This window comes from Phaenicophaeus curvirostris, chromosome 16 (genome assembly GCF_032191515.1).
Source record: "Phaenicophaeus curvirostris isolate KB17595 chromosome 16, BPBGC_Pcur_1.0, whole genome shotgun sequence".
Classification (NCBI taxonomy): Eukaryota; Metazoa; Chordata; class Aves; order Cuculiformes; family Cuculidae; genus Phaenicophaeus; species Phaenicophaeus curvirostris.
Genome location: NC_091407.1, coordinates 10,357,566 through 10,371,546, shown reverse-complemented (window position 1 = coordinate 10,371,546; position 13,981 = coordinate 10,357,566). Strand labels below are relative to the sequence as shown.

The 13,981-nt window shown below is 46.6% G+C and overlaps 1 long non-coding RNA gene across 1 annotated transcript in view; it reads left to right on the top strand.

The window, feature by feature from the left end:
- Positions 1–9,871: 9,871 nt before the first annotated feature.
- LOC138727826 (uncharacterized) overlaps positions 9,872–13,981 on the top strand; it is a 152,205-nt gene continuing 148,095 nt past the window's right edge. The window contains exon 1 of the long non-coding RNA XR_011338621.1: positions 9,872–9,982. This is a non-coding gene — a long non-coding RNA (uncharacterized lncRNA). The remainder of the gene's footprint in view (positions 9,983–13,981) is intronic.

Sequence of the window (13,981 nt, the reverse complement as noted above, 5' to 3'; positions counted from 1 at the left end):
AGCTCCCTCCTCTCTACAACCTCCTTTCAGGTAGTTGTAGAGGGCAATGAGGTCTCCCCTCAGCCTCCTCTTCTCCAGGCTAAACACCCCCAGCTCTCTCAGCCGCTCCTTGTAAGGCCTGTTCTCTGGCCCCTTCACCAGCTTCATTGCTCTTCTCTGGACTCGCTCCAGAGCCTCAACATCCTTCTTGTGGTGAGGGGCCCGGAACTGAACACAGGATTCGAGGAGCGGTCTCACTAGCGCCAAGTACAGAGGGAGAATAACCTCCCTGGACCTGCTGGTCACGCTGTTTCTGATCCAAGCCAAGATGCCATTGGCCTTCTTGGCCACCTGGGCCACTGCTGGCTCATATTCAGTTGGCCCGTGGGGGCCCCGTGCTGCCCGGTAGCGAAATCCCTTCACAGAAGGGCCGTGTGGCCCTGGCGGAGGGTGTCCCCGGGGTCAGGGGTGGAGGGGATGTGGGGCTCGGTGGCCTCAAGGGTCTTTTCCAACCAAGCAATTCTGTGACCCTATGGAAATCTCACATTTAGAGAAAAAGTTAAACCCGTCACCTTTCATACCAAGAGGATGCGCGTTCTTCTGTGTCCCAAGCTCAGTCCCTGGTGTTTTCTGAAAAGAGTCAAACCGAGCCTGCCTGGCGGCTGCTCTGCCCACTCCTCAGCTGCCGCCTTCGAGCGGCTCCACTACTCCCGTCACATCGAGCTGCGCTGCCTTGGCTCGTCCTGCTGGCGCCTTTATTCTCTGCCTTCTCGCTGCCTTTCCCTTAGCACCTTCAGTTCACACTGTGACTATGATTTTAACACGTTGATTTAGAATTTTATCCTTCTTGGATGCCAAATGTTAACGTATGCTGCTTTAGCAGGAAGTATTTAACGGGCACAGATAACTTTTGCTAGACCTTGTGTTCCATATTTATGATGCCAGCAAGGACTGTGAGGCAGTGACTCATTTCCTCTCTTCCATCTCTCTCACCATCTCTCTCTCCTCTTTCCCTCTCTCCTTTCTCCTTGTAACACCTGCAGCTGCCGCCTGTGTTTTGGTTTCGATTCTGACTCTGGCAGCACCTGGTGTTTTTCCTGTTTTGGTTTCACTCAGACTGTCTGTAACGCAGCGTTGCTGGCATTTCTGAGTTGTGCGTTGCTCGCAGTGACACCAGGCATTGCGGTTCCTTGACTGATTGTATTCAGTGTTTGGGACATAAATATTTTTTAGAGTAAAGCACTGTTTTGGTAAAACACTATTTTCTCCTGAATGATTTTTGTCACTGTGACCGTGCTGGTGGTTCCCAAGAGCTCTGCCCAGTCCCCGTGTTAAGCTAATCAAAGACCGTTGTCTTTGTGACTTGCATAGACTGATCTGAGAAGTTTTTGTCCACAGTGGGTTGCGCCAACATCACTGAAACCTGTGCTGTTCTCATCAGCAGACACTGGAAGCCAAGGTGTCCCTTTTAAAACAAAGAGGAAAAGTTGGAACCAGGATTTTTTCCCTGCTGCTTCCTGCAGTGCACTCTGTGAAGCGCTTTGTGTCCTCTTTTATATCCCGTGTATATTTAAAATACACTCCAGGCAGCTCACTTTCTCCTAGCACTGACATTCAGAAAGAAATGACCTATTTAAAAAAAAACCAAATAAACAGGCACACAATTAAGAGGGATAATAACGTCTCATAACCCATCTGTGTTTCTCTTTTCTGTCTGTAGTCATGGATTGTGGGGCCCGTGGTTTCTGGATGTTACTTTGTCTGCCGCTGGTGGAAAAGCAGTTTGGTACACAAAATATCTTACCTTGCCCTTGTCTTTATTGGAAAGAACAGGTGCTTGGCCTGTTAAGAATGTAATTATTTATTTATAGTAATATTTTCTTTTATAACACTATTTCCTCATTTATGAATGTGAATTAATCAGCCAAGTGCTGTGACTGGTTTTGGATTTTATTAAAACGGCATCAAGACATGTGCTCGGCGACTCGCCACTTGAGTCCCCAGTAGGACATGTTTACTAGGCAGATCAATTTTTAAAATGACAGCATCTGCTTGCTTGTACACATTTATTTATGATCCTTCCCCAGGCGAGTATAGCAGAGTCTGGCGAGTAATAACCAGCTGTTGGAATCAGCAAATAGGAAAGGCAGTTTTCTGATCTGTGAAGGAGCATGGGAGCCAGGGCCAGAAGTAATAAAACCCAAACAGATGCCCCAAATATATAAACCCAAGTAGGGACATGCCAATTATTTGCACGGCTCATGGGCAAAACAGCATCAGAGGGATCGACTCTATCGAGTTGTTATGAAAGATGAAACCCTCTGCCCCACCACGTTACAGACAGTGATCCGGAGCGCAGCCTGGGCTGATGCCAGCGCCTCTGCAGTGCTCAGCTGGTGCGAGCAGTGGCACACGGGCATCTCCCAAAAAGGGATGCGAGTGTGAGGAAACACTGCCCAGGGGCTGCCTCGTCTTACACCCAGGGTACGCTGTGACTCCTGTGCTCTTACAAGGTGTGTTCTGATACAGAGTCACTTCTTGTACGATCGCTGCTGGAGCGCAACAGCAGCAGGGAAGGCTTTCTGTCTCCTTAGGACGTCAGGCTGCCGCTCAGCTCCTCAGCAACCCCAGGTCCCTTTTGGCAGTCTGGCACTCTGGAATTTCCCAGGGAGGTGGTCGGTGTGGTTAGCTGTGCTTTCTCAGAGTCATCAGAAGATACTTTCTATGAGCTTCTGCCTGATCCTGACATGTTGATGAGCCCAGCCCTGAAGTGGCTGTTGCAGCGTGGTGGGGAAAGCCTGTCCTGGGAGTGGGGCTTTCCTTCCACTTTGACTTCAGCAGTGATGGTTTCGTAAGATGCAGTACTGCAATTGCTCTTAAATTAAAACAAAGTCATGACAACAAATGAAAAGCTTATGATCTTGTTATACCTCCTCCTCCTTTTGTAAAGAGGAAGATAAACCTGGGCAGAAGTATGGAAGTTACATGGAAGCTTTCATAGTATTTTGTAACATTTTGATGGTTCTCACAGTATTTTACAAATCCCTGTCTTTCATATGCATCTTATTAAGCTTATGCTGTAGCTTGCCGTTAGCCTGGCATAACTCATGTCTCTATCATATGTAAAGGTGGGACCCTGAACTGCATTAGCCTCTAATTGGTATCATTGGGGCAATTATTGGTGCAAAGGAAAGAGAGTCTAGCAGTAACTGTAGTAGGCTGTTAAAGAAAAGGACTCTGTAGTCACATGAAAGTTCAGAACCAGCCTGCAAGATCAAGCTTATCCAGGTCAGACCTTGCAGAGGTTTGCAGCCATGTTTTTAACCACCAGAGATTGTTATGACAAATAATAATTGCAGTTGTGAGCTGGAGTTAGGAGCCACCAGGCTTCTGGTATAAATTAATTTCTCTGCTTCTCAGACCATCCCAGGATTAATTCCTTTCCTGTGTTTGTACAGTTGCATTTTGGATTAGTTTTGCCACCTTCCCCGGGAAGTGCCCGGCTGTAAGTGCTGCAGATCTATGATGGAGCAGGTGAGTAATATCTGATAGTTTAAACTTCATAACCAGCTTTTGGAGTTCCATCTCTTGTCAGCTCTTCTCTTTTTATTAGACTTGTGTACTGTTACATAAAACAGACCAATTAGATGCCAGTTTTTTAACTGTTTCTTTCCTGAACTCTCCAGCTTTTTGAATTTGTATCAGGATATGATGTATACTTGCACAGCAAACCACACAGGATTTCAGTGCAGTAGTGTGGCCAATCTTATGTCAGAAGTTCACATAGAATATCCTAGCAGGTTATGAGCAGGTTTACCGTGTTTTGTTCTAGTAGAAGCAAAATGAGTTGTGGGTATGAGCACTGTCTGTCTTTCTCTACACAAAGGTTTCAAACCTGCTAATCTTTATTCCTAACTAACTGCTGCGATTATATATGCATTTAGCTGTATCTCTTGGCTGGGTATCAGCCATGCTGTGTTTTATCATGTTAATTACCAGTGCGTTAGTCTTACATTGCATGTCATTAATTGTGTTGTTAGAGATTAACTCTTGTTTATCTTGGAAAATATAAGTGGTCTCCGGTAATGTCTTGTAAGAACATTTGTAGAGCTAAAACACTCTTCTTGTTTAGTTTACAGACATTTCATAGCTAGTACAGATGTACTACAAGGTTAAATACTGTAATTACTTAATAAGCGAGGATGGAATCAACACTGAAGAGGTATCATCTCTGGAGCTCATATATTACAGTAAACACTATGTGTACATTGTATGTTTGTGCCCCAGCTCTAGATTCTCTGTTACAAAAGCTAATGAGTTTTCATCTAGAGCTTAAAATGCAAGTTGGTTTTATTGCTTCACCTATTTAAAAAGAAGGCTTTGCTATAGGTAAGTGTCTTAATGTGATTAACAGGCTATGACTGTTGTTTAGCATCCTTGTTCCCTGGATCCCTGTTTCCAGTGCTTGGCCTAAGCCAAACCGGCATCTGTAGATTCTGCAAAGCAGGAGGCAGCTGTTCTGTGTGGTGCTGGCGGTCCGACATCTCCCTACAGGACTGTTGTCCAGCTGCTGAGGGCACCCAAAGCTCTGCTGCCTCCGGGCTGCTGGTTCCATGCTGATAACAACTGCTGCTCATGGCTGGGTGCCCCTGTGAGGTGACAGCAGTCGGCATCAGGGGTGGCTCTTTGCCTGGGCAGGGACAGTCTGGTGCTGCTGCTGCCCTGCCACATGTGCCTTAGGGTGAGCAAACTGTTCCTGCTTCCAGGAGCGGCACCTTCTGTCAGCGATACACTCCTCTAACACCCATAGCCCCAGAAAAGTGCTGATGGGAGGCGAGGTGCCCTCTGGTCGCTTGTCTCTCCCTCTGCAAGAACAGGAGTATGAACACAAGACTTTAAAGGCTTTGCATGTCATTCCTGGCTGCTTTTTCTGCTCCTGTGGACAGGGAATGAATGATTCTGATTAATCATATGTACAGAATTAATTGTTACACAAGAGTTACTTTCCTTGGATAAGCAAGGTCTTGCTCGAAAGTGACACAGCCGTGTGTTTCGATTGTATCTTAGAGTTGAGTGTAATTGTACAGTGAAAGTGTAATGACGGATATGTCTTTATCAACCTGTTCCCTGCACTGTGGTTTTATCACTGCCATCTGCTCTGCTGAGAGTGGCAGCTGCCGGGTCTCACAAATAGCGCTGTCATGTACTTTCATGTAGAACAACATATTGTCATAATTTCTCTGATATTACTAGATGGAACCACTTTAGGCAAGATAAGGTGACATTTTGCATGGCACTTTGGAATGCATTTCGGTGCAGAGAGTGTAGGACACACAATGTTCTTTCTGGAGCAGGCTCTAACAGCACACCCAGTTCTACTTTCAGAAATCACTGGAAAACGCTTATTTTTCCAAAAACATTATGTAACATCCATCTGGGAATGAATGTGTCAGTGCTGAGAGGCAATGGAGAGGCAACGTATGTGTCAGTGCTAGTATTGCTTCCATGTGTACTGTCAGTTACATTTGCTGGATGCAAATGATGTAAGTTAGACTATTTTTAAAACTTAGTTATTTGGTTTTTTTGCTTACGTCAACTTGAATCTCCTTCATATTTGCAAACGTGCAGACAGCTCCTTCAGCATTCAAGAAAATAAAAGATCTTCACAATGAATCTTTAAAGCAATCTTTATGGCAGTAAGTATCCTTTCTGTTGTCTTGGCCGGACCCCAGGCAGGAGGTTTAATTTTGGACCAGGCCACATTCTGCCAGGGGTCCAGCCTAAGCTGACCTTCTGGGCAATCTTGAGTTGTTTGAGAGAGAGATGTCTTTTGAAAGGGGCCCATCCCAGCGTACGACAAGGTACCTGGGGTGGGCAAGCAAGTAGAATAAATTGCTCTTGGTAGGCATCGTTCTCTCCTCAGGCTGCAGCAGGAAGCTAGAAGACTGGTTTAGCTGACTTTCTCGCCTTTTCAGTCAGGTAAATCACATACGGAATATACGCCAACATGTTCTGTGCCAGGTGTAGGGAAATACTTGGTGTACTCCACCTTCATGGAGATGCCTCCCCTTAAAAATAACGAGGTACACATATGCCTCCTGGAGAGATGTGCAAGGAAAACTCATGTGGGATATTTCTTCTTGCTAACGAGCACTGATGAGAAAAAACCTTTCTGATATGGCCAAAACCCCAGTTGTGATGAAGAAGGTGGAATATTTATCCTTGAGTCTTGCATCATTTTCTTTTTCAAGTGTGATAGGGAGTGAAATGCAGAAAAGCTGATGAGCCGTGTAAAGCATGGAGGCAAAGAGGTGGCTTGCTCCTTCATTGGCCTGTTTGCAATGGTGTGGTAGCTGGAAAGCTTTTCTGACATAAGCAGAGAAGGAATCCTGGACATGACAGGACATTTTCCTGCCTTCTCTGAAGGGATGTGTAGCTTTGGCCTTCCACAGCTAGCCAAGCAGAAGCCATTGGAGGGGTTAACGGGTTTCTCCCGATGGCAAACAGAAGATAGTCCCTTGAGAGGAAAACTGTCTGTATAAACACCCTTTTTTTCCTCCCAAGACTTACAAAACTCATTTGAAATTTCAGTTTGATTTGTTCCACAGGCTAGGGCTATAAATGCTGCGTGAATTTAGTTTTGTGCTCTGTTTTAAGTATATTTAGAAGTGTACACAGTTATTTGTGTCCATACATCACATTCTTATTAATGAGTACAGCATAATTGTTGGTTGTATTGACTTTTGTTTTCTGTGGATGTTTTTAAAAGATATTTTAAAGGCTTTGCTGGAGTTTGCATGTGCTTTAGAAATTAAATTTAGTCTGTGATTTTATTACCCTTTTTATTTAATTTATCTTAACTGTTGCTTTCAAGCTGTGAACCAGCTGTTGACTTTGAAAAAACATTGTTCAATTTGAAAGGAGCATTTTAAAGCTTAATGTAATGGCTGTAAGTAATCACTACAGCAATTATATTCTCTGGTGTTGTGCGTCACTGTAATATTATTGGAGGTTGTGAGAAAATGCAGGAGAAACATCAAGCCCAGCCTTCTCGGTTTTGCCTGTGATGCCCTACACCTCCCGGTTCTGTGGACAGCTTGGTGTCAGTGCCGGAGCAGTGGCAGGAGAACTGAAGCACCACTCTGTGGTGGCTCTGAGTACCCAGGAGCAGAGGCAGAATCCTCATGGCGACAAAGGCAATATGATGCGTGGATTACATTATATACAGATATGTGTGTGTATGTATAAATTAGGCATTCAAAGAGGTAACTGCTGGGATAGAGACAGAGATGGCACAGCGTGTTCTGGAAAGTTAAAAGCTTAGCCAGCGTCCCACGGTATTTTTTAATGTAGCAGAATGAAATTCCTTTGGGTGCAGCAAATGAGACACGTAAAGTCTAATGCCCTGTGAAATCACAAAGAGCCACTTTCAACAGATGGAGAAAACAACTTTAATACAAAACAAAAAACTGATAGACTCTGCCTCTAGTAATCCAAATACCAGGTTACACTTTAAGAGTATCCATTACTGTCTGTAAAGTATATTTTGGTTGTCAAATGTGCTTGCTGGTTTGTCACTATATAGAATTTAAAGTGGTGAATCCTCTATTCTTCTGTCTTCTTCACTCTAAGAAATTAAAGTCTGTGACAAATGGCTCCCAGGGTACACGTGCTGTTGCGGTCTGCTGCCTGCGGTACCTCTGCCGCTCTTCCGAATGTGGAACCCTGGCTTTGAGGCTGGGGTTAGGAGTCCTAGTGGCAGGGCATGTCAGATTCCAGGGGAGATGGGTTGGCGAGCCCCCATCTGGTGATGTTTTGCTGATTGATTGGGGTGGAGGAAGAAAGGGGAGGGAGAGGTTCAACCATGTCAAGCTCTCTGTGAGACAGCAGGGGCCTGGGAATATGTGTGGAGACTTGTGTGCAGCGGGTGGTGATCTAAGCCCATGCGCTTTTGTGAGAGTTCTTACTGCCTGTGCAAGGGACAGCAGCCTGCAAGCAGGGAGGAATCCAGATGGTCAGGGGGTTGTGTCCTTTCTATGTGGAAATTTTGAGTAGGTTAAGCAGACACTGACTTCAGTCTCCATCATTCCCGTTCCTCTGCATGCTTTGTGGCTCCCCGTGTAGCACAGGAGTCATGGGATAAGGTCAGGGATTCCTCGCACTGCATGGCTGTGTTGCTGTCAGGATGGAGCCAGCTCCAAAGCTTTTCCTCGGCAGGAATCTTCCCATTTACATGCCTCAAAACAAAGTCCTGTGAATTTAATTAATTACAGTTTACATGGTAATAACCCCTGGAATGATTTTTATGGGTAAAGAATGTGTATGCCCTGCTGGGGGGTAGGGGTCTGCTGGTTCCAACACTCAATTATTGTGTGATCTACTTCCCTTTAACTGCTCAGAGCGTGAGACCAAAGAGACTAACAGCAGTGAGAATAATGAACAGCTGCTTTGTCTCTGGGGATGTACCTTCTTGGTGCTTGCTTGGAAGCCCTGCAGTTGAGAAAAATGTAGTTTTTTGGTGCTGCCAAGCGAGTGCCACAGAGAGTGTCTGTCTGGCAGCGTGGTGCTGTGCACAGGGACCTGTCTGGTTCTCTGTACAGGGAGCCTGATTCCCGCAGGAGTTCCATGAGGGTGAGCCGACTCAGCCCCTGGTACCTGACAGTTTGCCTGCAGCAGGGCAGAGTCAGGACTTGATGTGTCTGCTGCTGGGATCACCAGCCCCATGCTCTGCTGCGGCCAGGCAAGTGCTTCTGCTGGACGGGTAGCCAGGAGCCATCTCATCAGCACAGGCCTGGCTGATGGCCTTCGGAAAGGGGACGTGCCAGCCCGACCAGCAGCCACGTACACGATCACAGCGTGTGTGGGGAAAATTGCTCTGAAATGAGGTGATGTCTGCCTTGGCCATCACCTGTCCCTACACTGGGATTCTTTGAAGCACCAACGTAGTTTTCCCAATTTATGTTTCCTTTTCCTCCCTTGTCTTTGCTGATTTTGCTTTTATTTATTGTTATATTCTCCAGTGTAATTACTTCTTTAATCTGTAACGTTGCCGCCTGCCCAACTTCCCCAGCTCCTGGCCACTTCTGTAAACAAGTCCTGTCTCCCAGCAGCAAGGTTCCTGCTGAAATAGCTCCCTAAATAAATAGAAGGCAAATTGGATATTGGAAAAGAATTCTAAATAACATCCAAATTCCTATGGAACTGCATCTTACATTTCTGTTGGGGACAACTGGGTTCAACATAAGTAATAATCCTCAGGAATGAAAAGTAAAGGAATGCTGCTCACTGGCCTCTGTGAGCTGGAATGAGAATAAATAGTGCTGATAAATTAAAGCAAAATGCAAAGATGTCCCTGGGTGGCAGATGGGAGCAAAAGATTTAAGCAACATTGGACTATAAACACATGATCCCTGAAATGTGCCCTAGCTTGCCTCCAGATAGCTGCTTCAGATATGATGGGTCTAGCTTTTCCCTCTTGTGCAATGGGAGGAAGCTAAAAGCCCTTTACTGTGGCAGCACTGCTGACAGGCCTTGGCAGACCCGTGGCCTTCCCAGATGGAGCTGTGCCTTTCAAACATAGCCTCAATATGCTGAAATCTAGCTCTTTAATGACGCATTACTAGTTGAAATTCTCTCAAGGACTTCCTTTCTGGCCTTTCCCCATACTGGTGCGATGCTAAACTGCTTCCTTGTTCCAACTTCATGTGATATGTTGGTGTTTGCTTTTTAGTTGCTATGGCCTTGCTGTTTGACTCTCACTCCTTCTCCACAGCTGCTTCAGGAGTTTAGGACTGGACAAGCCCCAGAGAAGAGGGCACATCGGCTCCTGGCATTTTCCTCTCCTGGGCTTGCCATGCCCATCCTTCTGGTTCTGGGACAGCATCCTCCTGTCACTGGGTGGACCAGCTGCTTTGTCACTGGATGCATTGCTTCTTGAGCTGTAAAGTCCTCTGTCCAAGGAGGACACCACCAGAGTTTCAAGCCTGCGACTGTTATCAAGCAGGTGAGCTCACCGTGGTGTGGGTGTGACAGTGTGTGCCCCCAGGGGATCCCCCGTGTGTCCTGTCCGCTGCACCAGGACATGAAGGAGGGAGCGTGGGCTTTGCTCCCCTCCGTCTTCGTCCATCTGGCAGTGGGTGCAGCGCCTACCACTCTGCCCCACTCTCCATCCTCCGCTGCCTCTCCTGGCTGCATGGTCTTCCGAAGAAAAGCTGAGTCCAGAGGAGAGCAACGAACCTGGTGAGGGGGCTGGAGAACAGGCCTTATGAGGAGCGGCTGAGAGAGCTGGGGGTGTTTAGCCTGGAGAAGAGGAGGCTGAGGGGAGACCTCATTGCTTTCTACAACTACCTGAAAGGAGGTTGTGGAGAGGAGGGAGCTGGCCTCTTCTCCCAAGTGGGAGGGGGACAGGACAAGAGGGAATGGCCTCAAGCTCCGCCAGGGGTGGGGTTAGGCTGGACATTAGGAAAAAATTTTCACGGGAAGGGTCATTGGGCACTGGAACAGGCTGCCCAGGGAGGGGGTTGATTCACCTTCCCTGGAGGTGTTTAAGGCACGGGTGGACGAGGTGCTGAGGGACATGGTTTAGTGTTTGATAGGAAGGTTGGACTCGATGATCCGGTGGGTCTCTTCCAACCAGGTTATTCTATGATTCTATGATTCTTGCTACTGTGAGCCTGACCCAAAGGTGAGCGTGTTTAGTGAACAGAAAAAGCTCTTCCTTTGGAGAAGCACTTTTCCTTTGCTAAAATGAAGATCTTGGTGTGCCCGTCTGTGGAAACTGTCCCGAGGGCTCCTGGCCCGGGGCTGAGCTGTGCCAGGCACAGGTTTGCTGTGCGCTCCTGAGGAGGGCAGCATGGTTCAGCGGATGCTGCTCCTGGGGAGCTGCGCTTGGGATTCCAGCCGCGTCCACAGCAGAGCTGCTGAAATGTAAGAACATCGAAGGCATTGGTAGTAAAACTTCCCAGCTCTGTGATAAAGTACCTGGGCTGAGCAGGCAGAGCTGTACCTGTTCCTGCAGGAGAATCCACCCTCCCCAGCCTGAGCTGGGCTGCCCGCTGCCTGCAGGAGCTGCATGTGAGAGCTGCCTCTTGCCTGCAGGTCCTGCTGCAGGCCGGGGAGAGTAGAGGCACAGCAGATCCTGTGAGAAGTCCATCTTTTCCCTTCTCTTCAAAAGCCTGACCCTGTGCATCGCTGGCTTCTGTGGCTCCAGTGCTGTGGGCAAGTTGTTGCTGAGGGTTGAGCACTGATGTTGTGCTCAGCTCTGCAGAACATGCACGAAACAGCAAAATGAAAACAGAGCCCTCTGCACTGAGGAGCCTGCACCGTGGCAGGGGGCAAAGTCTTTTTTTTTCACTGAGATGTACAGGTTTTCAATGGGAGATGTATGAAAAGGAATCAGCTTTGTTACTGAATCTGGGGATTTGGTGCCTGTCTTGCAGGGGATGAACGAACAGCTTTTTTCCTTAAAGCAGAATCCAGGAGGGTGTTAAGCACACAATAATCCAGGAAAATCACGTGGAAGTACTTGTGACACCAACATTAATACCAGATGAACTAATCAGGATTAATGTTAGTGGGAGTAATACCAGTGGATATCACAATGATTAGACTATTATAATAATGAGTTTTCCAGGAAGGGCGATGACAGGTGATTTATGTAATGTACAGGTATTTCTTCACCATATCCAGACAATAAGAAACTCTGGCACTTTGCTGCAAGAAGTTGGGAGTTTTCCTTATTCCTGAAGTTGCCCAGAACACCACTCTCTCCTAATTACTTAGTTGGCCAAAAAAATCCTGGACAGGAAGGAAGGGAGGGCTGGGTAGAGGAGAATGATGCAGGTGTTTCATTCCTTAACTGTTTGGAGGGAGCTGTTGTGGACCTGGCCCTGAGACAGTTTCTGGTCTGGATAAAACTCTGCTGGAGATGGGATGCAGGGGCAGTTTTGCAGGCATTGAAGGAGGTGATGGAGGTCTGACTGCTGTTTGGTTGCCAAGCTCTGCCTTTCTGCTGTGCAGGAATCAGCTGCTTTCTGTTCTAGTGTTCAGGAGAGATGTATCCAGTGGAATATAAACTTAAGCGGTGACAGCAGTTCACATGCTCTGTGTGTGTGTGTGTGTGTGTGTGTACAGTGTTCAGCCACAGAAGGCCATGATCTAGCTGCATGAGGAGTCACCGCCACATGTAGTAGTGATGGTGCAGAAAATCCGAGGAACCTAAGTTGGTAAGAAAAGGCAGTTGCAGTTTCCCATGCATGGCATTTCATCCTTCACCATTTTTATGTGTCTTTGCTAGCACTGGCAGTAGCTGTTGCTATCCAGGATACTCAGTAGCTTCCATAGAGGATCCACTGTCTCTGTAGGCTGGCAGGAGATAAGGAGTTACGGTATTGTTGTGCAAAGCTTGTTCTGCCAAAGTATTGCCAAACTGTTAGGAAGAAAGGTCATCTTCTCCAGAACTGAAATCGAAGGACAGGGAAGCTGCCCAGAAGCTTGCTGAGGATGCAGAAATGATGCAGCATTTGAAGGTCTCCTGGGAGATGTTGCAACTCTTTTATTGCTTTGTTGACAGAGTGACCCGGGTAGCAACAGCTCAAATTCTTTTTTCTCCTTTTGAGTTGAGCGATACCTGTATCCTTTCTAGAGTCTTCTTTTAGACTTCAGAAGCTGTGTGGGTACCCACGTCCCATCTGCGGCCTTGTTATTTAAATATACAAATTTCTGCCTTTGATGCCCACCTCGGGGAGGGTAACACAATGTCACTGTTATTCTCAGGTTTATAATCACTTTTAAAAATGAAATCTAGTGTGTGGCAATAATAGTAATAATGATTTTCAATGTAAGCCTTAAAAAAAATGAAAGTAAGTTGAGTACATTTTCAACATTGAATTTTCATTATGGGTATTTCAGTTGCTTCCCTCTCAGCAGGGGTTGTTCATTTGTTCCGACTGCAGCGCGCTGTGCACACTGAGACTGGTGCAGCTCGTAAGTGGAGAGTACCAGACGCTGAGCAAGCCTTGTTCATTTCAATTCCTGCTGCAGGTTAAGGTTGAAGAGTGAGTTAAAAATCTGAGGCTGACACTGCTGCCTCAAGTGTCAAGTGCTTCACCTCTGCTTGCTTTGGGGTGGAGTGAGATCCAAGGCAGCATCTTTCAGGTGATAAAGTCCTGTATGCCTTTTTTTTTTTTTCACATTGAGAAATTACTTTGGGACAAGTTTCCAGATGAAAGCGCATAAAAAATTCCTGTTTTTTTTTCCCATTGCTTTTGTGATTCCTAAGCAGGAACAGCACCATCTGCCACAGGAAAGAGCTCCATGCTCTGCAGCAGGTTAATAGGCTCTTTTTTCTTTGGAAATGCTGTAATCCCTTTCTTGTCACCATATTCCTCAGCCCTCAAGTCTGTGTTCAGACTCTGTTCTGGCAGAGGGACAGTGCCTTGAGCCAGAGCTGCTTGCCTGCCCGCCCCTCCGTCCGGGAACTGGTGATGCACAGGTGAGGACTGAGCGTGAGGGAATGGGGTGGGTATGGCCTTGTGCTGGTTGGGCTTCTTATTTCAGTGAATTTAAAGTCATCTGCACGCAGCGTTGGTTTGGGAATGTGCGTAGCTCTGGGTACATACGCTGAGGGTTAATGTGTTATCAGTGTTAGACCAGAGAACTTCATTACATGCCGTTTAGATACACAAACATATTTTTATGAAAAGTGCCCCCCACTGGTACTTCTGGTTTATTTTCAACAACTGGAATCATGAAGGGCAGCTGATAATCTACACTAAAGCAAGACTGTGCTGTGCTGCGTTGCCACTTGAATGCTTAAATACTCTGGAGGTTCTGTTGCAGATTTGCTCAGGCGACCATGTCATCTTTACGTGCAGCTCTGAGGGTCTCTTGGCCAGGTCTAGAGTGGGAGGGAATGCAGGCCAGACCTGATTACTAATTACCTGCATTATGAACTTACTCTGTTTGATGCTTGAATTCATCTATTTTTAAAACTGTGAATAGA